Source organism: Narcine bancroftii, chromosome 4 (genome assembly GCF_036971445.1).
Source record: "Narcine bancroftii isolate sNarBan1 chromosome 4, sNarBan1.hap1, whole genome shotgun sequence".
Taxonomy (NCBI): Eukaryota; Metazoa; Chordata; class Chondrichthyes; order Torpediniformes; family Narcinidae; genus Narcine; species Narcine bancroftii.
In genome coordinates, this window is record NC_091472.1 from 293,398,191 (window position 1) to 293,425,179 (window position 26,989).

At 41.9% G+C, this 26,989-nt stretch overlaps 1 protein-coding gene and 1 long non-coding RNA gene across 4 annotated transcripts in view; one reads left to right on the plus strand and one right to left on the minus strand.

The window, feature by feature from the left end:
* Nucleotides 1–1,298, minus strand: part of tanc1a (tetratricopeptide repeat, ankyrin repeat and coiled-coil containing 1a) — a 124,720-nt gene extending 123,422 nt beyond the window's left edge. For all 3 annotated transcript variants that reach the window (XM_069935444.1, XM_069935443.1, XM_069935445.1), the window contains exon 1: nt 1,133–1,298. The gene's annotated coding sequence lies outside the window, so the exon portion shown is untranslated. The remainder of the gene's footprint in view (nt 1–1,132) is intronic.
* On the plus strand, nt 945–26,426 carry LOC138762111 (uncharacterized). The gene is made up of 3 exons (XR_011356759.1): nt 945–1,077; nt 19,091–19,234; nt 25,967–26,426. It is a non-coding gene; the product is annotated as an uncharacterized lncRNA (long non-coding RNA).
* The last annotated feature ends 563 nt before the right edge of the window (nt 26,427–26,989 follow it).

Genomic DNA, 26,989 nt, shown 5'->3' on the forward strand with positions numbered 1-26,989 from the left:
GGGGAGGGGAGGGGGGAAGGAGGGGGGGGAGGGGAGGGAGAGAGGTGGGGGGGGAGAGGTGGGGGGGGGAGAGGTGGGGGGGGGAGAGGTGGGGGGGGGAGAGGTGGGGGGGGGAGAGGTGGGGGGGGGAGAGGTGGGGGGGGGAGAGGTGGGGGGGGGAGAGGTGGGGGGGGGGAGAGGTGGGGGGGGGGAGAGGTGGGGGGGGGGAGAGGTGGGGGGGGGGAGAGGTGGGGGGGGGGAGAGGTGGGGGGGGGGAGAGGTGGGGGGGGGGAGAGGTGGGGGGGGGAGAGGTGGGGGGGGGAGAGAGGTGGGGGGGGAGAGGTGGGGGGGGGAGAGGTGGGGGGGGGAGAGGTGGGGGGGGGAGAGGTGGGGGGGGGGAGAGGTGGGGGGGGGGAGAGGTGGGGGGGGGGAGAGGTGGGGGGGGGGAGAGGTGGGGGGGGGAGAGGTGGGGGGGGGGAGAGGTGGGGGGGGGGAGAGGTGGGGGGGGGGAGAGGTGGGGGGGGGAGAGGTGGGGGGGGGGAGAGGTGGGGGGGGGGAGAGGTGGGGGGGGGAGAGGTGGGGGGGGGAGAGGTGGGGGGGGGGAGAGGTGGGGGGGGAGAGGTGGGGGGGGGGGGGAGAGGTGGGGATTCCCCTGACATCCCAAAGCACATTCATTTTGTATATATGAAGTCCACCGTGGACGTTAGGAGCATTTTTAAAAGAAAAAAAAATGACGATTCCGAAATCCGAAAATCCCACACGGGGAAGAAAGAGGCCGGTTAACAACAAGGCACAGCTGCCCAAGAGATTGGGATCGTCTCCTTCCCGCCCGCCCACCCACATCACTCGGGGTCAGGGCGTTCCCGGCCACTCAGCCACAACCCGCCCGCGCCCTGCCCTTTCCAGCCGGGGACGCGCCAACCGAGCGTCCCTTCCCCTCCCCCCCACCCACCCAGGCCGCCGACCCGCCACCAGCCCTTCCCGCGCCACCACCAACTTTTCCAGAACTTTCCAGCGCCCGCAGCGGGTCCCCGATCTCCACTGCCCGACCCGAAGGCTCCAGACAAGATCCTCGGGAAAAGTTCGGCCGCATCAAACGTAAGAAGCCCCCCCCTCCCCTCCTCCCCACCGCCGCCCCCCGTCTCCAGCTTACCCGTCACACCGGTGGCTGAACTCCGGGACCAAACTTTTCCAAAGAGAATCAACGGCCCGCGGGGGTGGGGGGTCAGGGCGGGGGCGGGGGGGGGGGTCTCGAGTTTCCCCACTCCCTTCGTCACGTTCCGAACCCGCCGGCAGCCGCTCTCCGACCGCAGACACCAATGAGGTCATTGGAATGAAACCTCTGGTCCCGCCCCCTCGCTCCTCACTGGCTCGCTCTCACGCCCTTGGCCCCTTCGCCGCCGGATAACTGGGCCGCTGGCCCGTCAATCTCCTCTCGGGCTCGCCTCCTGAGGCGGGGAACCCACCGAACAGGTTACCTGGCGCCCGGACGCTCGGCCGACTCGCTCGGAACCACCTTGGACGAGGCGACTGGAGGGACCCGAATCGCCAGCCGTTTCAGGCAAAATTCACCACGGACTCTCATTTGTGGGGAAAATGACGACGTGCCCTTGGGTGGGAGCAGTGGAGGAGCAGAATGCCAGGGCTGGATGGGAGGCACAAAGTAATCCTTCTGCAAGCAAGAGGTTAGGAAGAAGCAGAGGGAGTTGGTGGGGAAAAAAATAGTTTAGCACGATTGCAGCAACAACAAAAAATTGCACACCGTGTTGCTAAGCTAACGTTTGGAGGCTCTACCTGTGCCCTTTAAGTGGGTGGAGTGTGACACATGAGATTAGAGTTTACAAAGTTTTGAAGCTTGGCCAGGTTAGAAAACTAAAGCTTTGAAGAAATGAGAAGTGACGTACAAAATTCAACCTTGGAATATAACACATTAATCTAAAAATTTCTTCTGCCTGCAAAACAGGTCTTTCCCCCACACATTAAATCTCTTCTGCCTGCAAATGATCCCCATCCCTCCCACTTCCTGCACATTCATGTCTGTTTTAATAGCTTCTTAAACACGACTATTGTACCTGCTTCAACCATCACCCTTGGTTGCCTATATTAGCAGGCACCTACCATTCTGTGTAAAACATTCTCACCATAAAGGCATCTTCACCCACATTTGACATTTTTCCATGTGGGGGGAAAAAAAAGATTCTGGAAAGTCTACCCTCAATTATGCATCTCATAATTTTATAAATAATCGGGAGACGCCCTGAAAACAACTGAACTTTATCCAACCTCTCCCCATAGCTCTAATCCATGCAACGTCCTGGTAAATCTCATCTGTAGCACTCCCAAAGCCCTCGCATTATTCCTCTTCTAGGGGGACCAAAATTGCATGATACTCTATGTGTTGCTTAACCAAAGCTTTATATAGCTGCACCATGACTTTCTTTTACTCTTTGCTTTGACCAATAGAGGCAAACATGCCACTCACTTTCGTTACCACCCTATGTAATCGTGTAACCACTTTCAGGAAACTATGCATCTGGACCCCAAATTTTCTCAGTACTTCAATGATTTTAAGAGTCCTGCCATTAACTAAATAATTTCCCCTTCTACTTGACCAAAAGTGCAACATCTCACACTTGCTCAGACTAAACTTCATTTCTCCATCTCCTGTTATATCCTTTAATAGCCTCCACGCTGACCACAACTCCATCAATCTTTGTGTCGTCTGCATACTTACTAACCTACCCTTATTTTCATACAAATTCTATTTTTTTAGGTATACATTACAAACATTAGGTAGAGAGAGGCTTAAGCTGCACCAAAGTACAATGTCATCTGCATTTAGCACTCTTGGTAGGGTCACTCTTTCATTCATTTCTGGCATACAGACTTCATTGTCACCATAATAGTAAGAAAAGCTCAGCAACATGAAAATGGTAACACAGATTTCATGCATTTCCTAGTTTTATAGTACCATATATTTCAACATATAAGTCAACCTTTGAAACCCTCAAAAAGCTCTCAGAAATCAGGGGTTGTCAAGATACAAAAATGAGACCTTAAATTCAACTCAAAAATCTTTTAACATAGATTCAGCATATAAGTCGACCCTAGAAGCACCTCCCCACCACCGGCACTGCCACACCCCACTGCCACCATATCCCACCCAGACATTTTACAATTGTAGAGCCCGAGGTCCTCACTCCTGCCTGGGAGCTTGAGGACCCCAAGGCTGACATATAGCCGTGGTACCTGCATCAAGCACACTTGGGCAGCAAGGCGACTTCTTCGATGCAGATGGCACCATACTCAATATTCAGAACAGAGTCACTGTCCCCGCTCCTGCCCGAGAGTCCAAGGCGACTTCTTCGATGTGGACACCACTGCACCCAATGTTGAAAATGGGATCTCCGGCTGCAACCGATGCTGAAGACTCCGTTTGGCATCTTCCCAACCAGAAGCAAAGAATTTTTTTTTAACTTTTTTTTTTAACTTGCTTGCTTAATTTACAGATTTGTTACTTGGTGAATGGGGTGTTGTAACAAAGTTTGTGCTGTTGCTGGGAGACCCGGACACCAATCTCCAGCACATTCCTTGCAGAAATGGGGGGAGGAGGGTGTTGGTGCCATCTTATACACCAGATATACAATAAAACCATGAAAATGGGGACCTGCCTTATCTGAAGGTTGACTTATACACTGAAAATATAAAGGTATTTAGAAAGCTTCTCCAGTTAAGTTTCTGGTCACTGGTGACCCAAGGTTATCAATGGGGAACTTAACAGAAATACTGTTGAATATCAAGGATAGGACAATAACCTTCTTGTTGAAAATTTTCTCCTGTTCACCATACATACTCCGATTAATTTGTTTTTATTGATAGTTAAATTGTCCCATTAATTCATTCTTGTGAATATAAAAATAATATTATTTATGATTATGCTCCTGTGTTACTATCTTTAAATGTTCCTAGTCTTCCTCAAATAAACAGACAATGGTGTTTCAATTCAACCTTATTATCTGATAAATAATTTTTAAAATTCTTGGAGGAACAAATCACTTTCTCTTTTGAAAAAAATATTGTGAAAGAGACTTCCAGTCTTGTTATTTGGGACACTTTTAAGGCATTTATTAGGGGACAAATGATCTCTTATACTGCAAACATGAAGAAGGTTAATAAAAAGAAAACTGATTTAGATAATCAATTGAAACATTTAGATCAAAGGTATGCACTGGCTCCAGACCCTGCTTTATTTAAATGGCGTGTTGAAATTAGAAAAAAATAGGAGTTTCTTTTAACATATCCAATTGAGAGCCAACTTTTAAAAGCTAAAAGTCAATTTTATCCATGGAGATAAAACAGGTAAACTATTGGCTAATCAATCAAAAGCTTCAGTAGCCAAATTGCAAATCAAAGAAATTTGTAAAGCTAATGGTATTATGACAACTGATCATTTAGAAATAAATGATACTTTTAAAGAATTTTATTCTGAACTGTATAGGTATGATTCTCTTAAGGATAACATTGTAATGAATAATTTTTTTTAGATAAATTGAATATTCCTAGTTGCTGCTCATTAAAAGCAATTAGATCAACCTATTTCCCATGAAGAAATTGTCGAGGCCAAATATTCTGGGAAGTCACCAGGCACTGATGGATTCCCTGGAAAATTTTATAAGGCTTTTTCTTCAGTACTTACACTTCATTTATATTCTGTTCTTTCTGATTCTTTTAAACTTGGCAATTTGCCACAATCTTTTTATGAGGCTTCTATCTTGCCAATCTTTAAAAAGAATAAAGACCCAGCGAACTGCACTTCATACAGGCCAATTTCTTTACTCAATGTTGACACTAAAATTCTGTCTAAAGTTTTGGTTGATAGATTTGAAAATATTCTGTAATTTATTATATCTGAGGAACAGACTGGATTTATTAAAAATCAGTACTCCCATTTCAATATTCACCATTTATTACATTTTTTGGAATATTTAATTTTTTTAATTTTCATAGTCTCATAACAATTCAAACAACCAATACAATCCCTTTCAACCTGCATATAATATACAGAGTCTGTATTTATCCCCCTCCCCACCGTCTACCCCAATACATGTGGTCCATTTATTAAATGTTATATACTCTCCTTCTAAGGAGGTGTTGAGAGTGTGATATCTTTGGATGTGCAGAGAGCCCTTGATTGGGTTGAATGGATGTATCTATTTGAGACCTTAGGAAAATGTAACTTTAGGGCTGTCTTTATTCATGGATTAAGTTAATATATTTATCCCCTTCTGCCAGTGTTCTTACTAATTTCCAGAATTTTAAACCTTTTAAACTCCAGCATGGAACCAGGCAAGGATGCCCCTTAAGTCCATTCCTTTGTGATCTGGGTTAGCTAGTGCTTTTCGAGAATCTAATAATATTATAGGCATCTCAAAGAAGGGAAAACTCCACAAAGTTTTGCTTCATGCTGATGATTTATTGCTTTTTATTTCTAATCCTGAGACTTCTTTGCCCTCTATGTACTATCCAATTTCTCATTTCAGTCAATTTTCAGGTTATAAGTTAAATTTACATAAGAGTGAACTTTTTCCTTTGAATAATTTGGCACCGATAAATTCTAACCTTACTTTTAAAATGGTAAGAAATCAATTTATTTATTTCAATGTAACAATTACTAAGATTTATAAAAATCTACTTCAGGAAATTTTTCTCACTCTGTTAAAACATGTGAGAGGGACATTATCAAATTGGTCACCCCTATCTTTATCATTGGTTGGTCGAATCAACTCTATGGAGTTCCCTGCTGGTGGTGCATGGAGTAACATGCTTTTTTTTAGCTGTTCCTAACATTTTCAGCTCCCACTCCTTACTTTCTTAATGTACTTTTTCCTTAATGTGGAGTTCTTTCTTCGTTTTAGTTCTTCTCCTTTCCCAGTTTATTTTACATTTATACAATTTTACTCGTGGAGCCGAAGCTGGGAGAAAGGAAGATGAAGCCTCTACTTGAGAAGAGTTGACCGCTGATGAAATACATCAAGGACTTGAGTAAAGATGGAGTTTAAAAAGGATTCCAAATATATGCAAGCCTCTCTTGCTCAAGTTGCTGAAAATTTGGGGGAATTACGAGATTTCATCAAAGAACATGACTCCAAAATTAAGGAACTGGAAAAAAAAAACAGTTGAAGCTCATGATTGCCTGGATATGTACAAACTGATAATCTGGAATTTAAAAAATATCTCACAAGTTATTATTGAAGAAGGTCACAGACTTGGAAGCGAGAAACAGAAGAAACAACATTAATTTGGAAGAAGGTACTGAATCAGGCCATCTTTCTAAATTCTTACCTGGGTTTCTCCGCGAGGTTTTTGAACATGATCTGTTGCCAACTCCCGCTGAAGTCGACAGAGTGTACCAATCGTTCATCTATAAACCTGCTCCTGGTATGAAGCCTCGTTGGATTTTTCTTTGTTTACTTCGGTTCCAGATTAAAGATCAGCTTCTTAGAGAGTCCTGACGCAGAGGGACTTTAAAATATTGGAATCACAAAATTAGGATTGTGGGTGACTACCCCCTGAAGTAATGAAAGAATGCTCTACCTATAATGAAGTCATGTTCCAGTTCTATAATGCCAGCTTAAAACAATCATTGCGCTTCCCAGCTCGATTGAGAATCACACTAGCAAGAAGTGGTTACTTTCCCTTAAGGCTGATTTGCTGAAAGATTATCATCCCATTTCAGTGGATGAGTAAAATGTATACTTACTGGTTCTTTTTTCTGTTCCTCTTTTTGATATGCGCACTAGGGTTTCCTTTTTATTTTTGCTTTCTTTGCAGTAAATTTAAAGTGATGTTTTATGACTTGTATGTTTTTCCCTAATGTCTTTCTTTTTATATAAAGTATATATGTCCTGTTAAGTTTTCCTTTATTTAAACTTTTTATAACTTATAACTTATTTGTTAAAAAGGAGGTCTACCTCTTGTTTCTTTTCCCTTATATGGTAATCAATGTTTTCAGTTAATAATTACTGAATCCATGGGAATATTAATATTTTCTTTTAAATAGACATAATAGACTTGCAGCTGTATGGGGTATTTCAATCTTGATCGATCAATCAGTGCTGTTTATTAAACATGAGTTTATTGCCGACACTAATGGTCGTTTTCTTATATTGTCTATTAAACTATATAATAAACTTTACATTTTTGTTAACATTATAGTCCTAATACTGATGTCCTGAATTTTTTTGAACACCTCTTTTCTCTTTTACTGGATTTGAATATATATTCTTTGATAGTAGGCAGGAACTTAAACTGTTGGCTTGATCCGATATTTGACTGCTCATCTTATAAAATCGCTAATTTTAATCAGTCAGCTATACTCCTAAATTCTTTTATGTTACAATCCGGAGTTATTGATATATGGAGATTTCTTCATCCTGATAAACTGTTCTCTTTTTTTCCTAAAGTCCACCATACATATTCTCATATTGATTACTTTCTTATGGACGGATAATTAATTTCTTCTTTGTTCTGACAAAAACATACTAATTTCTGACTACTCTCCAGTGATTTTGTCCATTAATGTCCCAGATTTACCTAGAATTAGTAAACAATGGCGATTGAATACCCTTTTATTATCGTTCACTGATTTTTTGAAATTCACGAAAGATCAAATTGCCTTTTTTTTAATTAAAAGCACCTTACTGGAGGTTTCCATTTTAGTAATTTGGGATGCTTTTAAAGCTTATATCAGAGGTCAAATAATTTCATTTATGGCTAACGTTAAAAAGAAGGTTAATTCTGAGAGAGATAATTTGTCTAATCAGCTGAAGTATAATGACCAACATTTTTTTTCTTTGAAGAAGACCGCAGAGCCCACCTCACTGTCAAAAGACAAAGGAGGAAAAACCCAACACCCAACCCCAACCAACCAATTTTCCCTTGCAACTGCTGCAACCGTGTCTGCCTGTCCCGCATCGGATTTGTCAGCCACAAACGAGCCTGCAGCTGACATGGACATTACCCCTCCATAAATCTTCGTCCGCGAAGCCAAGCCAAAGAAGAAGAAGAAGAATGACCAACAATATGCTTTAACTCCAAAACCTGAGCGTTTTAAAAGGGCCAAACTTAAAACTAAACATGACTTGCTACTTACTTACCCTATACAGACACAACTTTAAAGAGTAAATCTAAGTATGTGGTGATACGAATATGTGACTGCCAATGGATAGCTGGCCTGTCCCCCACTGATGGCTTGTTCGCTGGTAACTCCTCCCCTTGTGACCCTGGAATAAAGGTCAACTTCCTTCTCCCTGTCCTCAGCTGAGCACTTGGAATCAGGCCAGCTACAAGTCTAAAGTATAATAAAGCCTTTTGTTCCTCATTCTACGGCTTTGGAGTTATTGATGGAGCCTATCAATTTATTATACTTTAAATCTTCCACACGGGATGGACAAATTGCTGGAACCCGACAGACTAGACATTGACTAACAGATGCCCGGAGGCCCAGAGCTGTACGAGCATTGGATCGAGTGCTTCACAGACTTCCTGGAAGCCTTTGAGGACCTTGTGGACTCTGGCGAGAAGAAACTCAAGTTACTGTGAGCGATGGTCAGCCGCTGTGCATACTTGGCGATCTGGGGCTGCACGATTTACCCCGCAGCCATGATCGAGCTCCACATCCTCTACAGACCACTGGTAAATGAAATCTACTCATGATATCTCCTGGTCTTGAGGAAACGGCAAATGTGGATGAGTTCTTTTGGGTCATACATGATCTGGGGCGAGAATGTAAGGGCAATATTTGTGCCCCAGTATCAGCAGACCAATACGTGGAAGAGCTGATCCGGGACACCTGCGTGGCTGGGATGAGGACTGATTACATCCGCCAGCGACTGTGAGAGGAAGACAGGCTTCTGTTGCAGAGAGTCCTCCAGCTCGCTAAGACTTTAGACTCAGCCCACCACAATGCTGAATACATTGCGGCCGGCAACGGGTCCTCCATGTGTGGGGCGCAGGCACAGCCATTTAGGGACACGGTGTCACAGACCGCCTTCATACAGGGAGGCCCAAATCCCACCAGCACCTCCACAGCCGAGGACCTGAAGTACTACTTCTGTGGCTAGAAGAAGCACCCCCAACAACGCTGCCCGGCAAGAGAAACCGCCTGCTCGGGATGCGGGAAGAAAGGACACTCACTATGAGAGACTGCACAAGTCGAAGCCTTCCTTACTGTGCACCCCTGGGTGTTAGACATCCAACCTGACTTCACTTTCTGCTGCAGCGAAATGACTGGAGGGAGAACAAACGCTTTTATTAGCTTTCAACAATGGGTAGGGTCACTAGTAGGCTTCAGAGGGGCTCTGGGTTTAGGCAGGAAATCAGGGTTATATATGGATAAACTGGAGTGGAGTTGGGAAGCGGGGCCAGTCATCAATACAACACTCTCCCAGTGAACCCCCGTTCACTGCAGCTGTTCTGCAATTATTTTATTGTCTGGCATAGAAATTTCTCTTTAATACAAAGGTAATGTTATACAGTGATTACCATCAACATGTTTAACGGAATTTGAAGCTAAATCCAGAAACTGCTTGTCCTCCTTTAACGGTTCTTGAATATCTATGAGACATTCAGGAAAATCAATTTTAAACTGTTGTTCCCACAGATCATTAAATTTGACAACTGAAATTCTGTTGTCATTTACATTCGATGACTCCTGATGATTATTCATTTTTCTTCCTGATGGTCCGTTAATTGTCCATCCAAACAACGATCTCATGGCATAAGGTCTGTCATTTTGACTCATTATTACTTCTGGAGGTTTCGAAAGATTTTGGTACATCTAATCCAATTAACTTCTCGATCTTGGTATTAATCTTGCATCAGCAATTATCATTTAAATAATCCTACTGTTTGATATCATCCTGATAAGGAATGTTCTCCTTATTCACAGGCATAGTCTTCTGAGTATATACACGTGGAAGATCGCAAAATTCATTGCTATTCAATTCAGCAATCTGTAAACCTGAAACTATATTCGTTTCAATGTTCTTTTCATCATTCATTGTCTTCAACAAGATCTATGATCTTTTACCATGAAGATTAAGTTTATTCATTAATTCAACAGTACAAAATAAGGGGGTACTTCCTGTATCAAGAAATGCGTAAGTCTTCAGTATGAAGCTCCCCCTTTTTAGCTTTAACTTGTACAGGAACTATTGAGAGAGAGCTTTTTCACCAGCCCCAGTTATATGCGATAATTGGAAGGATACATCTTTAGGTTGTACTCTTACAGAGTTAGTGAGTAGTCTATGAAGCTTTCAGTCGAGCTTGTGTCGATTAGGTATTTAGTGAAACGTTCATTTAACTTCACAGTCACCATGGAGTTGCTGAGCTGATGAGGTCTGTCCTGATCTAGAAACATCAAGGCTATGTCCCTGGAGACTCCATACTCCTCACTCGAGTGGCCCCCACCGTCCTGTGTTGCCCTGCATGGGTAAGATGTCGTCGACCTTGTGGCACAGCAAGATGACCGCCCTCCTTCCTACTAGGATAATGATGGCACCAAGTTTGAATTTGGGTTACGGCAAGATGGCCACCAAGCCTTTTTGCGCCATTTCTTCACTGCTACTCTCCGTCAGCGTGTAGTGCAGCAAGTGGGTTCGGATTAATTCAGGGCAGATGGCTTGGGGCTAGAATTGTATCCGGGAGTGGTGCAGGCCGTGGACTTCCCCGGGCTTCCCCTCGCATTGCAAACCCTTGCCCAATGCCCTTTCTTGCCACAGCTGGAACACACTGAGTCTTTAGCCGGGCAACGAGATTGAGGATGCTGGATCTTGCTGCAGAAAAAGCACTCCCTGGAACAAGAGCGCTCCCTAGCATGGGAAGTGGGAGTCTTTAGGGCTGGGGTAATGGGAGCAGCCGGTCCTTGGAAGGGGTCTCCTGGGTGAGCGAGCTCGCTGGCTTCGAGGTCATTGTTCTCAAGCTTGGCCTGTTCCAATGATTTTGCCAATCATCGACAAATTAGCATGCAGATTCAGCTCTTGCAAATGTACACTACTTCCCATTGCATTACTACATCCTCTCAGAAAGAGTGCATATGCTTGTAAAGTCTTTGTGTCCTCTGATTTTATTGCTGACCAAGAAAGAATCTTGTCTATGTGGGCCCTTGCGATTTTATGTTCATTGCCATAATGATGATGCAATAATTCTTTTGCTCTTTTAAAACCTTGTTCTGGATTCAAATATTGGCAACTTTTGACTAACTCCTTCACCTGTCCTCCAGTATACTGTTACAGGTAATACAGACGATCTTTAGCATTTTTAGTACAGGTATTACTTTCAATGGATGTTCAAAGGATTTCATGATTGTCAGATATTGTAATGGATCTCCATTAAACACTGGAATTTCCTTCTTAGTAAACCATATGAACCTTGTTGCTGTGCCAACATAGCAGAAATTTCATTTTGTTTTGCTATGAGTGAGAATATTGTGGTGCACTGTTAGCCAGAATCAGACACACACAAAGATAAAGACTGTACAACAGGCTTTAATCCACAAAGACTTCCACAGAGCCAGGCTGGCTGTGCTTGCAGAAATTCTGAGTGAGGCCTCAGGAGGCCGGCGCAGGCTTATATCCCGGAGGGTGATTGACACCCGACCGGGTGGAGCTTGATCCATTCAGGCTGACTGATTGACAGCCGGCCAGATGTTGTCCTGTCCCCTTACACTCCTGCTGGTTCAGAGGTTGCCTCCTGCAGTAGGCCAGTGGTGTACCACCACAAATATATTGTCTTGTCCACCATGGTTTGTGACTGGTTGTCTTGCTGTGAATGGAGCATATTGATCTTGAACTGGTGCCATAGGTGTAGGACCTTGAGTTATAAGTGATGGCATTGATGGGGATCCTTGGTATGTAAGTGATGGCATTGGTGGAGATCCTTGACTTGTTGCTGGTTTCTCAGCAACACAAAGAGACATCAATGATTAAGTATGATCAACTTGTAAGGTTGATCTTTTTTGAAATATTCTCCTTTTGGAAAGATTCATATATTTTGCATTCTGAAGCGAATGAATGTCACTAGCTCTTTCCACAGGATTGGTCATTGTCATTTGAATACTAGCAGTGCCACCCTTGGCTCCTTGCTCAAGTATAACCATTTCTTGTGGCTGCGGTACCCATTGATCTGCTGGAATGTTAGGTGCTAACCCTTTGGGTATTTTACTTTGAGTGATAAATCTTGCAGAAGCCTGAGCCAATGCTTTTACTTTGGCCATATTCATAGCACATTGTTCCTCAAACTTTAGTCTTTTTTTCTCTCTTCAATAATTATTTTGTTCTTCACTAGCTATTTGTAAACTTTTAAAGTTGCTCCTCTTGCTCCAATTGTTGTTTCTTGATTTCAGCTTCTTTATCCTCAAAAGCGTATCTTTTCTTCAACCACTCACGATGTGCACAGATAGTAGCTAAGTCTGCTTGCGCCTTAGCTTGCAAAGCTGATATGCTTGAAGCACGCAAAGCTGTACTTGCTCTAGATGCCTTTGAAGACTGAAGATCTTCCTGCACTCATAACCTTGGAAATACTATCTTCAGGATTTACATCTGAACTTTCAGATACCACTGATTGAGTCTCTATCTTCTGTACTTTGCTTGGTACAGCACCAGTGGGACTGCAACGTACATTCATCTGTTCGAGTTTCACTAATCTTTAAGTCAGCTAATGAGGCTTGCAGTACCTTGATTGTGTCCTCTTCTTGTTTGGTAGCTGAAGCCTTTTCTTCTATGGTGGCTGGCTCCAATCTCCTGCCAAGCATTGTCAGTCCACCTTGCTGCCTCAACTCACAACCAAACATTTCTTTGAGAGGAGCTGTTTGCTCAAGCCCTTTAGTCAGATGAGACTTCTTCTTATCCATCTTGGGTTCTTCACACTACAGCCTGTCTTTTTCTGGCTTATCCTGGTTCCTGGGAACTGTAAACAAATTTGTATCTTGCTTGATCCCTTTGAGAGAATTTCTCTGAATTGTCTTTTTGTGGTTCTGCACACGAGCTTCTTATCAAGTGTTTATAATAACTTTTAAGAATACATTCTTCTGGGCTTCCTGCCAGATTCTACTAACCAGGGTTGTATCTTAACTTCTCAAGGTCACAGGTGTCTTCCTAGACTTTGACTCAATTTTAAACTGCACAATTCGCAGACATGTTCTCATAAAGGCTTCTGGAATCATCTATTTTTACAGCAAGAGTGTCTCTTATCTTTTAACAAGTTGAGTTCTTTCAAACAAATTTTACCAGCCTTTCTTCCAAACAAAGTTCACAATTATAATTTTCTTTGAATCAAAATATAGACGACACTTTCCAAGTCCTAATATTTCCTAATTTCAAAATGTGTCATCTTCAAAGAAACATGGGGACGACATTCCAAATTGCTATCTTAATAATTCAATAAACCAAACTTTGTAAATGCAGCTTTATGTAGCTTTAATTCATTGATAAAATGGATAAACATTTTGCATAACCTCATATTAAAATTTTCATAATGCTGAATAAACAAAGCATATACTGTATCTAAAAATATAATGATATTCAACTTTAAAGAGATATACAAGAAGAACTAAGATGAAATAAGACTAATTCAAAGAAAATTATCTTGAGCTCACATCTCCTTCATAGTTCGTCAAAGAATGAGACACAAGCTCTTAGTCTGCATGGATATTATGACAAATTACATAATAGTCACTACATACAATATTTTTTTTTAAAGAGATAGGCACAAAATTAACTAAGAATCAAAAACACAACCTTTACACTGCATGCCATCTGATCTCTGTTATGCACCACTACCAACGCAATCCCACATGAACACATGTCTTCCTTCCCCAGGAAGGAAGAACCTCACCTGATCCATTAACACCAGGTCCATAACCAAGAAAGCCCAGCAGCGCCTCTACTTCCTGCAAAGGCTGTGGAAAGTCCACCTCCCACCCTCCATCCTTACTACATTCTACAGAGGATGTATTGAGAGCATCCTGTGCAACTGTATCACTGCCTAGTTTGGAAGCTGTACCACCTCGAACCGCAAGACCCTGCAGAGGATAGTGAAGTCAGTGGAAAAAACTGTTGGGGAACTTCTTCTTAGCATGAAAGACATCTACTACACTTGATGCAGGTGGAAAGCAATAAACATTGTGAAAGACTCCACACATCCCGCATGTAAACTGTTCTCCCTTCAGCCATCTGGAAGGAAGTACTGTAGTAATCAAGCCCTTATGTCCAGAGTGGGAAACAGCTTTTCCCCCAAGCCATCAGGCTTCTGAACTCCAAAGTACAGATGTGGATAGTGTGCCATGGACTTTCAATATATACATCTTAATACCTTAATATTGTAAGGTATTTTAAACAAAACATGCCAGATTCATGCAAAACAGCAATAATTACAGTAATACCAAAGACGGGGAACGATCCACTAACACCAGCATCGTATTGACCAATATCTCTACTTAACACAGATTATAAGATAATAGCTAAACTATTAGCAAACAGATTGGCTGACTGTGTACCAAAAATAGTAAAACTAGATCAAACTGGATTTATTTAAAAAAGACGGACAACGGACAATATCTGTAAGTTCATTAACTTAATCCATGCAGTACAAGGAAACAAAACTCCAACAGTGGTGGTTGCTTTAGACACAGAGAAAGCCTTTGACAGAGTAGAATGGAATTATTTATTCAAAGTACTACAAAAATTCAACCTACCAGAGAAATATATTAATTGGATTAAAGCATTATATAAGGGACCATTGGTGAAAGTGACAGTAAATGGATATATATCAAACCAATTTAAATTAAGCAGATCAACCAGACAGGGATGTCCACTATCTCCCTCACTGTTCGCGTTAGCTATAGAACCACTAGCAGAACTGATAAGAACAGAAAATAAAATAAGAGGGATAAAAATAAAAGAGAAGGAATATAAAATCAGTCTATTTACAGATGACGTCATAATATAACCATATAACCACTTACAGCACAGAACAGGCCAGTTTGGCCCTACTAGTCCATGCCGTAACAAATCCCCACCCTCCTAGTCCCACTGACCAGCACCCTGTCCATACCCCTCCAGTCCTCTCCTATCCATGTAACTATCCAGTCTTTCCTTAAATGTAACCAATGATCCCGCCTCGACCACGTCTGTCGGAAGCTCATTCCACATCCCTACCACCCTTTGCGTAAAGAAATTGCCCCTCATGTTCCCCTTATAATTTTCCCCCTTCAATCTTAAACCATGCCCTCTAGTTTGAATCTCCCCCACTCTTAATTGAAAAAGCCTATCCACGTTTACTCTGTCTGTCCCTTTTAAAATCTTAAACAGCTCTATCAGGTCCCCTCTCAATCTTCTATGCTCCAGAGAAAAAAGCCCCAGTCTGCACAACCTTTCCCTGTAACTCAAACCTTGAAATCCTGTCAACATTCTCATGAACCTTCTCTGCACTCTCTCTATTTTGTTTATATCTTTCCTATAATTTGGTGACCAAAACTGTACACAGTACTCCAAATATGGCCTCACCAATGCCTTGTACAATTTCATCATAACCTCCCTACTCTTGAATTCAATACTCCAATTTATGAAGGCCAACATTCCAAATGCCTTCTTCACCACACCATCTATCTGAGTATCAGCCTTGAGGGTACTATTTACCACAACTCTTAAATCCCTTTGTTGCTTTGCACATCTCAATAGCCTACCATTTAATGCATATGACCTATTTAGATTTGCCTTTCCAAAATGAAATACCTCACACTTATCTGTATTAAATTCCATCATCCATTTCTCAGCCCACACCTCCAGCCTTCCTAAATCACCTTTTAATCTACAGTAATCTTCCTCACTGTCCACAACACCACCAATCTTTGTATCATCCGCAAACTTGCTTATCCAATTCTCCACCCCTGCTTCCAGATCGTTACTATATATAACAAACAATACTGGACCGAGGACCGATCCCTGAGGAACTCCACTAGTCACCGGCCTCCAATTGGACAATTTTATACCACTACTCCCTGACACCTCCCATCCAACCATTGCTGAATCCATTTCACTACCTCCTCATTTATACCTAATGCCTCCACCTTTTTTCCTAACCTCCTTTGGGGAACTTTGTCAAAAGCTTTAGTAAAGTCTAAATAGACAACATCCACAGCTTTCCCTTCATCAACCTTTTTTGTAACCCCCTCGAAAAATTCAATCAGGTTTGTCAAGCATGATCGACCCCTGACAAAACCATACTGATTACTCCCTAGCAATCCCTGTACCTCCAAATATTTGTAAATAGCATCCCTCAGAACACTTTCCATCAACTTGCCCACCACATATACTTAATATACTTAACAGAACCAGAAATATCAATAAAAGAATTACATAAGAAATTGAAGGAATATGGAGAAGTATCGGGGTACAAGATCAACGCAAATAAAAGTGAAGCAATGCCAATGAATAATGCGGATTTCACAAAGTTTAAGAAAGAATCACCATTTAGATGGCAAACACAAGCAATTCGATACCTAGGTATACAACTAGATAATAATCTTGGCCATCAATACAAACTCAATTACCATCCATTAATGAAAAAATTACAAGACGACTTCGAGCATTGGAAAGACTTACCACTAACACTGATAGGAAGGATAAACTGTATTAAAATGAACATCTTCCCAAGGATACAATACCTATTTCAATCATTACCAATTCACCTAACAGAGAAATTCTTCAAGGAGCTAAAGAAAATAATAAGGAAATTCTTATGGAAAGGGGGCAAACTGGGATAGCACTAGATAAATTAACAGAATGGTACAAACAAGGAGGCTTACAGCTACCAAACTTTAAGAATTATTATAGAGCAGCACAATTAAGATACCTATCAGATTTTTATCAAACAAGGGAAAAACCAGATTGGACCAGATTAGAACTAGATAAAATAGGGGAGAAGATACCTGAACATATACTATATAAGTGGGATGAAAAGTTGGTGCAACATAGGAATTCACCAGTATTGCATCATCTACTCAACATTTGGAAGAAGACTCATGTAGAAAGGAATAAAATAAATTATCAACTACCAAAATTAATATTGACACAAAATCAACTAATCCCTTTCACAATAGATAACCTTTCCTTTAGAGAATGGGAGAGAAAAGGGATCAAAAGAATAGAAAATTGTTTTTCGGGAAATAAATTATTATCTTTTGAACAAATGAAGGACAAATATAATATAACTCATGATACAATATTTGCATACCACCAACTGAAAACCTACTTGAAGGGCAAATTGGGAAACAGTCTGAGGTTACCAGAAGGAAGCAATTTTGAATATGTGATTACAGACACAATGATAATTAAAAAATTTATAACAAACATGTACATCAAACTGCAAGAAAAGGAGAATGAGGAAACAAGCTGTAAACCTAAACAAAAATGGGAACAAGATCTAAACATAAAGATAAAGAATGAAACATGGGAAAAGCTATGCTCCGGAACTATGAGAAATACAATAAACACGAGGTTACGCATGATACAATATAATTGGTTACACAGGCTATACATCACACCCCAAATGTTAAATAAATGGGACCCAACAGTATCAGACAGATGTTTTCGCTGTAAGAAGGAAACGGGAACAACAATACATGCAATTTGGGCATGTGAAAAAGTGAAAACATTTTGGGAAGATCTAAACCAGGTATTAAATAAAATCACGAAAAGCAACATACCAAGAAACCCAGGGATCTTCCTTCTAGGTAATATAAGAAACTAGGTAATATAAGAAATAAAGAACTTGGAATCGATTTGGATGGAGCACAAAAAAGATTTATTATGATAGCCCTAGCTGTAGCAAAAAAATGTATTATGTCAACCTGGAAATTAGAAGACAACCTGAGAATACAGCAATGGTACATAGAAATAAATAAATGTATTCCATTAGAAAAAATAACATATAATTTAAGAAATAACATCACAATATTTGAACAAATATGGGAACCATACATGAAACACAATAGAGAAGTCCTACCACGGACCTCCACCACCTAAAATGACAGAAGGAGAAGACAATGAAATGAACTGACCCAGTATGTAAAAGTAGAAGACACAAATTCCTTGTTAATTTTTATTAAGTGACGACATTGTTTAATGGGTTTAATGTATCATATAGATTGAACTTCAAATAAATGGGGAGGGGGTGAGGGAGGGAGAGAAGGGAGGGGGGGGGAAAAGGGGAGAAAATGACACTATATATTCAAGAGAAAAATGTCTGTATGTATTTTGGACAGTATGGTTCATAGTGTGAAAAATTTAAAAAAATTTTAAAAAGTGAATCAATCCATAATTTATAGGATTTTTTTTCTTGAAGATGACAACTAATGCATTTGATCTTTTGAACTCTTGAGTGCAGGTTATCGCATAAATGGATTTTTTTTTTTAAAGTATATTTCTGATTTCTATCAACACCTCATTCACTCCAGCCCTTTTATTATTAGTTTCTAGGTCAATAAATAGTGGCACTGTTGCCCATGACAAAAGGAAAGAATTTCCAGGCCTTTGGAAATTATACTGCTGGTGGGGAAAAGTGAAATGATGGAAGACAGAATATAGTGCGTAAGGTAGACAAGTGCAAGTCATCAGCTTGTGCTTGAAAAGCATATTGAAAGATATTGATTAAAAAAAACTAAATTCCATGAATCATTCAGCTAAGGTAATAGTTGAAAGAATTAAAGCCCAACAGTAGAAATGAGCATTGTGTAGGTCAACAAAATAGTTTATTAACAACAGGGAAGTTCTTTTTCCACAATTCTCTTTTAAAAGTTCATGCACTGTGTTTTGAATTTGACCATTTAATTCCAAAAGACAAGGACCAAAAGTTGCTTCTACACCAACTTTTTGCTGTAAGATTTCAATAGCCAAAGCAAAATCACCATAGGCGCTAATTAGATCAATTTGAACCAAAATATGAAATGCCCAAATCCACTGAGATAACTTTTAGAAGGATACCAAGCTTTTGTTCTCTCTCTTGTGGAATCATTGCATTGATATTTTAACCAGGTTTTCTTTCATCTTTATAGTGGCTGGTACTGGCACTGCGTTAGATAAGTGTGGTGTGATCAATGACCACTTGCAGACATGAAGAAGTAGCCAAAGGCTTTATTGATCAGAAGACCCAGACATGCCTCTACATGCTGCTGGCTCACGTCCAAGGCAGGTATGAGGTAGGAGACTAAGGCTCTTGGCCTTTATGAGGGGATCATAAGGGGAAGTGCTACAGGTTACAGAAGGTGGGCCAGCCTGCTCAGCCCAGTGAGAACATGCCCGGACATGGCCATAGTACTGTGTTCCACCATATTCACCCCTCCTTTATTGAAGGCCAGTGGGGTGATGTGGGGCAATGTCCATCGGTACAGGTCTTGTATTCCATACAGTTCAATGGTTCAGCTGCTCCAGCAGTTTTATTCGGCACTGAGATCTCCGAAGTACTACTGGCTGTATTGTTGGTTCCAGCGGAATGGTGGCTTGTTCACTCGGCTGGGTGTTTGAAGGCTAAACAGTGTCTGTGTGTACCAGGTCTGTAGGGAGTAGGGAATTTGTTTGAAACAGTGGGGGAGGGGGGGAGAACCTCGGGGGTCATGTTGGAGGTGAGATCACTACTTCACCTGTCAGCGTGATCCCTGGGGCCGACTGGTTGCGGCCCAGGGGTTATCGGATTCACCTCCCCTGCTGGGGACCCACTCATGCCAGGTCCCAGATGGACACAGTATTGTTCCATCTGTCTGGGCACCAAACTAGGGGTTTGCCTGAAAGAGCTGCATTTCCTCAACCAGTGGGTCTGCCTTGTATATTCTAACATTGTTCTGGAGAAGCACTGGCCATAGGGTCGTCAGCCAGACCAGCAGCGTAGTTCCCCAGGGAACTCCTAGGGAAGGAGAACAATTTTTCATGTGGTGTTGCGTTAGTTGCCATGCAAAGTAGGGACTTGGTGGCATGCAGCGCTTCTGAAAGGACCTCTTGCCACTGGGATACGGACATCCCTTTCAACTTGAGGATCAGAGGACTGCCTTCCAGACCTTACCATTCTCCCTCTCCACCTGCCCGTTCCCACGGGGGTTGTAGCTGGTGGTTCTGCTCATAGCTATACCTCTGGAAAGGAAGTATTGCTGCAGCTCCTCACTCATGAAAGCAGATCCCTGGTCACTATAAACATATCTGGGGTATCCGAACAGATTGAATACTGTGTGGAGTGCTTTAATGTGGTCATGTTGGGGCAGGGGATGGCAAATAGGAAATGTGAGTACTCATCCACGATGCTCAGGAATTAGATGTCCCGACTCAAGGATGGGAGGGGCCCCTTGAAGTCCTTGCTGAGACTTTTGAAGGGGTGAGTGACCTTGATGAGTTGGGCTCTCTCTGGTCTGTAAAATTGCAGCTTGCATTCCACACAGACCGGGCAATTGCAAGTCAGCTCCCTGACTTCCTCCACTAAGTAGGGGAGGTTACAGGCCCTCACTAAAGGGTAGAGACTTGTGATTCCAGAGTGACAGAGGCTATCGTAAAGGGCATGGAGGCGATCAACTTGCACCCTGGCGCAGCTTCCCTGGATGGGGCATCAGGTGGCTTATTGAACTTGCCCGGCCGGAGCAAGATCTCATAATTGTAGGTGGACAGCTCAGTTCTCCACCTCATGATCTTGTCATTTTTGATTTTACCCCGCTGTTTATTGTTAAATGTAAAAGCGGTAGCTCTCTGGTCCGTCAGCAGGGTGGATGGTCTGCTGGCTATATAGTGCCTCCATGGTGCATGGCCTCCACTATAGCTTGTGCCTCCTTCTCGTTGGCGGAGTGCCTGTATTCAGGGCCTTGGAGGGTGCAGGAAAAAAATACCACCAGCTTGCCTGCTTGGTTCAGTGTGTCGGCCAGAGCGAAGTCAGAGGCATTACTTTCCACTTGGAACAGGACAGATTCATCAATGGCCTGCATCCCCACCGTGGCCATCTCATCCCTGATGCTCTTGAAAGCCTTACGGGCCTCTGCCAACAGGGAAAGATAATGGTTTTCACTAGGGGTTGGGATTTGTCTGTATAGTTTGGGATCCATTGGGCATAATACGAGAAGAACCTCAGGCACCTTTTAAAAGCCTTGGGGTTCTGTGGCAGAGGTAATTCCATGTACTCGGGATCACGGGCGATGACACCTGCTCCACCATGTACCCCAGGATTGCCAGCTGCTTGGTGCTAAACACACACTTTTTCTTATTTTATGTGAGACAGAGGGCCTTTGCAGTGGCTAGGAATCTCTGCAGGTTTTCGTAGTGTTCCTTCTGGCCATGGCCACAGATGGTGACTTGTCCAGGTATGGATACATAGTCTTTAGTTCATTGTCATCCACCAGGCTGTCCATTTCCCTTTGAAACACTGACACCCCATTTGTGAGGCCGAATAGGACCCTTTAGGAAATGGTAGTCTGCCATTGGCCTCAAACACAGTGTACAGCCAGTCTTTTGGGTGAATCGGGATTTGATGGTTCGCCGATTTGAGGTCTATGGTAGAGAAGGTCCTATACTTGGCAATCTCATTCACCATATCAGCTATGCAGGGCAAAGGATAGATGTTCAGTAAGGTGAACCGGTTGATGGTCTGACTGTAGTTTATCACCATCCATTACTTCTCCCCACTCTTCACCACCAATTCTTACACCCTCCAGAGACTGCTACTCTGTTCTATTATACCCTCCTCCACCAGCCACTTCAATGAATTCCTTGTGCTCTTAGTGGCCACAGGTTTTCAGTCCGGGATGAGGTTTTGGAACAGTGGAGGCAGAGGGACCCAAAGGGTGGCCAGTCCATAGGTTGTGAACCTAGCTCAGTGTTCGGGCAAGTGATTGGGCCTCTTCGGGGGAGGGGAGGGGCCTCTTAGAATTGGTTATTACTGATGGTGGGGGGGTGCAGGTGGGCCCATCAAACTGCATCAGCATGCCCTGAAGTTGGCATTGTAAATCCAGTCCCAATATGACAGGTGTGCAGAAGTGAGGCATCTGAAGTTGTTATATTTTATGCCCCCATGGTTAGGGTCACAGTGCATCTCCCACGGATTTCTGCAGAGAGGGATTTGGCGGCTAGTGCTACCTTGCACTTGGCTGGGGACACAGTCAGGGAATAATGTTTGGCTGTGCCTGGGTATATGAAGCTCTCGGTGCTTCCCATGTAGAACAGGCAGCCAGTGGTGGAACCATTTACCTCAATGTCCCTCATCGATTGTCCCAGCTGGTGTAGTCTACTCTGTTCCCGTATGATAGAAGCCAAATTCAGCTCACTGTCCGAGTTTCTGCTGCTGTCATTGGGTCGACTGCCACCAAGATGGCTGTGGAGGAGATCGTGAAGATCGCTGCTCCCATGGATCATGTGTAGTGGAGTCTGAAAGTGAAGCTGGATGCGACGTCTGTCTGCGTCGTCATGCCCTTGGCCCAGAAGTTCGGTTCTCAGCAGCCAGAAATGATGACAGAAATGGGTCGGCCCAAGATGGCAACACGGGTCATGGTCCGCACATGGCACTTCTAGAGTGGGGCTTAGAATGACATACCCTGGCATAGAGTCCTCTCCATTGGCAGTTCAAGTAGGTCGCGCAGTACTTTTGAGGGTGTTTATTTGACTGCAGTATTTTCACCTTGGGTGCTCAGCGGTGGCAGTGGCAGTCAAAGGCCCTGAGTCCCAAGATGGCACCACCTGTTCTCCCCACCCAGTGGCCGTGTGGGCCATTGATTAGACCTCCACATTCTTTTGGGGAGTCTCCATTGCTCAGGCCATCTGCACCATTTCCTGTAGTGACTGATTGCCTTTCTCCAGGAGTCGTTCCTGTATTTGACGGGAGCGGAATCCAGCAACTAGCCCATCATGGATGAACTCCTCCTGGTAGGTCACCGCAATCACATCCTGGTGTCCACAGTCTTGTCCCAGCATCCTAGCTTCTGCATGGCCCTCACGAAATTATCGACCGACTCATCCAGACCCTGGCATCAGGAGCCAAACTGGAAACGTGCGTACATCGTGTTCCTCAGGGCTCTGTATTGCTGTTGGAGTAGGGCCATTGCCTCTTCGTATCCAATGCAGTTGAGAATTAACCGATCACCATCGGCTGTGATTTTATGATGCTTCTGGTATGCCTTCAAATAGTGTAGCCACATATCAAGCTTTACGGAGGCCTCTAGTTCCTTTGGATCAATCTCCAGCTTTTCCAGTTGGGTTAACTTGTCCATGGCACTTCAAAATTCTGATCAATAAATTGTGGCATGATCAATTACCACTCGCAGACATGAAGCAAGAGTCAAAGGCTTTATTGATCAGAAGACCTAGACATGCCTCTACATTATGATGGCTCATGTCCAAGACAGGTATGAAGGAGGAGACAAGGGCTCTCGGCCTTTATTGGGGATCTTATAGGGAGGGGCTACAGGTACAGAAGGCGGGTCAGCCTGCTCAGCCCAGTGAGGACATGGCCAGACATGCCTGCAGTACCGTGTTCCACCACAGCAAGTATTCAAGTTCTTTCAACATTTGCATGGCTGGTGAATGATGCAAAAATGCTTTGGTGGCATAACCATTTCCACAGTTGGTTGAGGCTTTTGACCTCCAACTGTAGATGGAAATTTATGGCTCAGCTAAAAACAAGAAATACTGCAAATACATTAGCCTACAATTTGAAGAACCTGTTAGGATGCAGGATCAAAAAAAGGGATTTGTAGTCTTTTTTAAAAAAAAGACTGCAAATTGTAGAAATAGCAAAAAAAAAATCATACCTAGTACTTGTATTTGACTACAGATGGCGTGAAGTACTCTGCACAGGTAAAAATACACTCAACCAGCAATGTCACTGAAAAGTCAAGACCAGATTGGCTTCCTTAGCCTCTTCTCACAATTAAGTGTTGACCATAAAATGAAAGACTCTGGCTTAATTTTTAAAAATAATCCTATTTGCACTTAATCAAATCTTTGATGTTGCCATTCACTGGAGATCTGCTGCTAAATTAGTTTGTCTTTTATTAAGTATATTGACAAAGAAACAACCCAAGATCTAAAAGGAGAGTGGTTGTTATCTTTCCATGATATTCACTAATTTGGACTACAAATTTACAAAGTCTTCCTTTGTAAACAAAAAATTAGAGATTAACTACTTAACCAGTAAATGGAGAATTCCCTTGGCAGTTTCAACAATTTAAAAAAAAATTCACAAACCAGGATTTGGTAATGATGAAACATGCACACATTGTGAATTAATCCACCGTTAAAAGTGACAATGTCATTCTAGCAAGGACTCTTGCCCCTATATATCCCTCTCAAACTGTTAACCACTTGTCCAACTACAACCAAAATAATGACAGCTGCAGTCAAAAAAAACCTAAAACTATCATTATTCTTGAGTAATCCGAAAGATATCAAATGTTAAGTGTCCATTCTGTGAAATGTCAGAAGATATTAGAAAGTCATTTTTATCACTCTGCCCCTCTTGCTCTATAGCTATCCTTCCTTCAAAGAAAACTTATGATGAAGAGAGACCAAGTTATTATTACTGGCACAAATTTAAGCAGATGATGGATTTATTGAATCACAGACTTTTAGAAGGAGGAGAAAGCAATATGCTGATATTGCAACTAAACTTAATTCTCTCCAATTTCAATTGATGCTGGTGAATAAAAGAATAGTTTCCACAACAGCATAGATGCGTGCAAGCTTCATTGTTAATTGGTAATATTTTAACTCACCTTGTGCATAGCTCTAACCAAAGCAAAACTTATTTTGGCTGCATTGATAACACCGAAAAATACAGGAAAGGGTAATTCTGTTATACATCTTAAAATTGGGTAGGTTCATAATCCATTTTTGATAGGAAGTTGCAGACAAAAACTTTGGTATGGAGGAAAGAGAAATTGGCATCCACTAGTAGAAAAAAATGTATTGTTGACCATTTTGCTCCCCAACCACTTCTGGAAAAACAGTCACAGCACAAAAAGATCTTTGTGTAGGACTGGGCCACATCATCCACAGAAAGTTCAGTTTCAAAATGTTAAAGGAAATGGAATTTATGTCATACATGTTTAACATCTAATCCATAATTAAGCATTATATGCAATTCATTTATGCCAAGCCTAAAAATATGTTCTGTCATTACTCAATATTCTTGATAGTAGAGCTGTTCAGTTTTTCTTATTACAGTCATGCAAATTTTCATCTTTTAAATAGTGTTATTCCTCAATGAGAAGACAAGGCACGTTTTGCATCTATTGCCTACAGTCTCGCCAAAAAGGAAATTTAAAGCTTCAAGTCCATTGTTACGCCATTATATGGAAATTTATATGCGTGCAATACTTTCTTATCTAATGTCAATTTGTTGCTCCCAAATTTATTCAACTTAATTTTTCAGCAATTAAGTAGGATGAACTATGTAGCGGCCAACACTAATTGGCCGTTGCAGTGTCTAAATGATAAACCAATTTCTGAAAACCAAGCTAAAAAACCTCCAAGCCCTCATCAATAGAGGATTAAATATACCTTCTCCACCAAAATGCCTCAACTAATCTTGCATTCAAATCTTAAAAACTAGCACAGCCAATTAAGTTCGAACTACATTACTAACCAATTTAATAAAAAATTAGATATCCAAATTGTCAAATTAATGCCCAATGTTAATTCGTCATGAAAACCAATTCAAATGGAAGTTCATACAAGATACAAACATGCAAAATACCTTTTGCGAATACATTGGATGCATTGATCACCATGACATGGCAATTGACTCCAAAATAGGAATGTCTCTGGTCTCAGGGTGACATTTAGTTACTTGATTTTAATCACCTGCTGGATGAAAGGGCTATTACTGCATTCAGCAGAATGCAATCTGCTTCATACATTCACTTATTTTCTTTCTTTTTTCTTTCTTTGGCTTGGCTTCACGGACGAAGATTTATGGAGGGGTAATGTCCACGTCAACTGCAGGCTCGTTCGTGGCTGACAAGTCCGATGCAGGACAGGCATCTCAGAAAACATGCAAAATCATTTACCTTGAGAGAGATCAGATTTTTTGGTCACTTTTTTCCTCCTTGTCAATCTTATTACCTTCTTCAACAGAAAAAAAGGTGTATAACATTTTCCATATTGATGCATTTGTCAATTATAATTTTATTTTAAAAAACCCATCTATTGTAGAGACTGCTATTGTTACCTTGTGCCAATTATCAACAATTCCAAATAGTACCTGAGTGTAGAACAGATTAAAAAATACAGCAGGCTGGCTTTAAAAAAATACTGTACAAATCAAAATGCACAGCATTTTGTATTTGCTGATAACTGCTAATGTGACTAATAGCCCCATTATAATAATTTTTAAGATAATAGAAATAAAGTTTGAGTTAATGCAACACTGATTTTTTGGGAGACATAATTTGGTACTTTTTCCAATTTTAATTAAATCTGGAGTTAGCATTCCAAAATTAAGCAACATATGCTAGGTTACAGAGACCTAAAATAAAACAGAATGCAAATTAATCTTCAAATTGGGAAGCATTGTCATCCCAGTAAATAAGTGCTTGGTTTGAAGCCCAGTGACAACATAATAGGCAAACAGGTGAGTATAGTATAGTTGGATTCCCAGAAAGTGTTTGATAAGGTACCTCATAAAAGGTTCTGCACAAGGATGCATAGAGTTGGGGAAATGTATTAGCATAGAGAGGAAAGAGATAAATGGACATTGGTTGGCAAGCAGAATGCTGCAAGGATCAATGCTGGCCCCACAATTGTTCATAATATATACAGACAATTTGGAGGAGGAGGAGGAGGGGGGGGGCTAATATAATACATCTAGGTTTGCTGATTGCACAGTTTGTTTTTCCAATCAACTTAATGTAAATGACAGTCGGTGGAGAGATTAGGTAGGTTAAGTGAGTGTGCAAGGCTTCCGCGAGATAGAGTACAACATTGGCAAATAC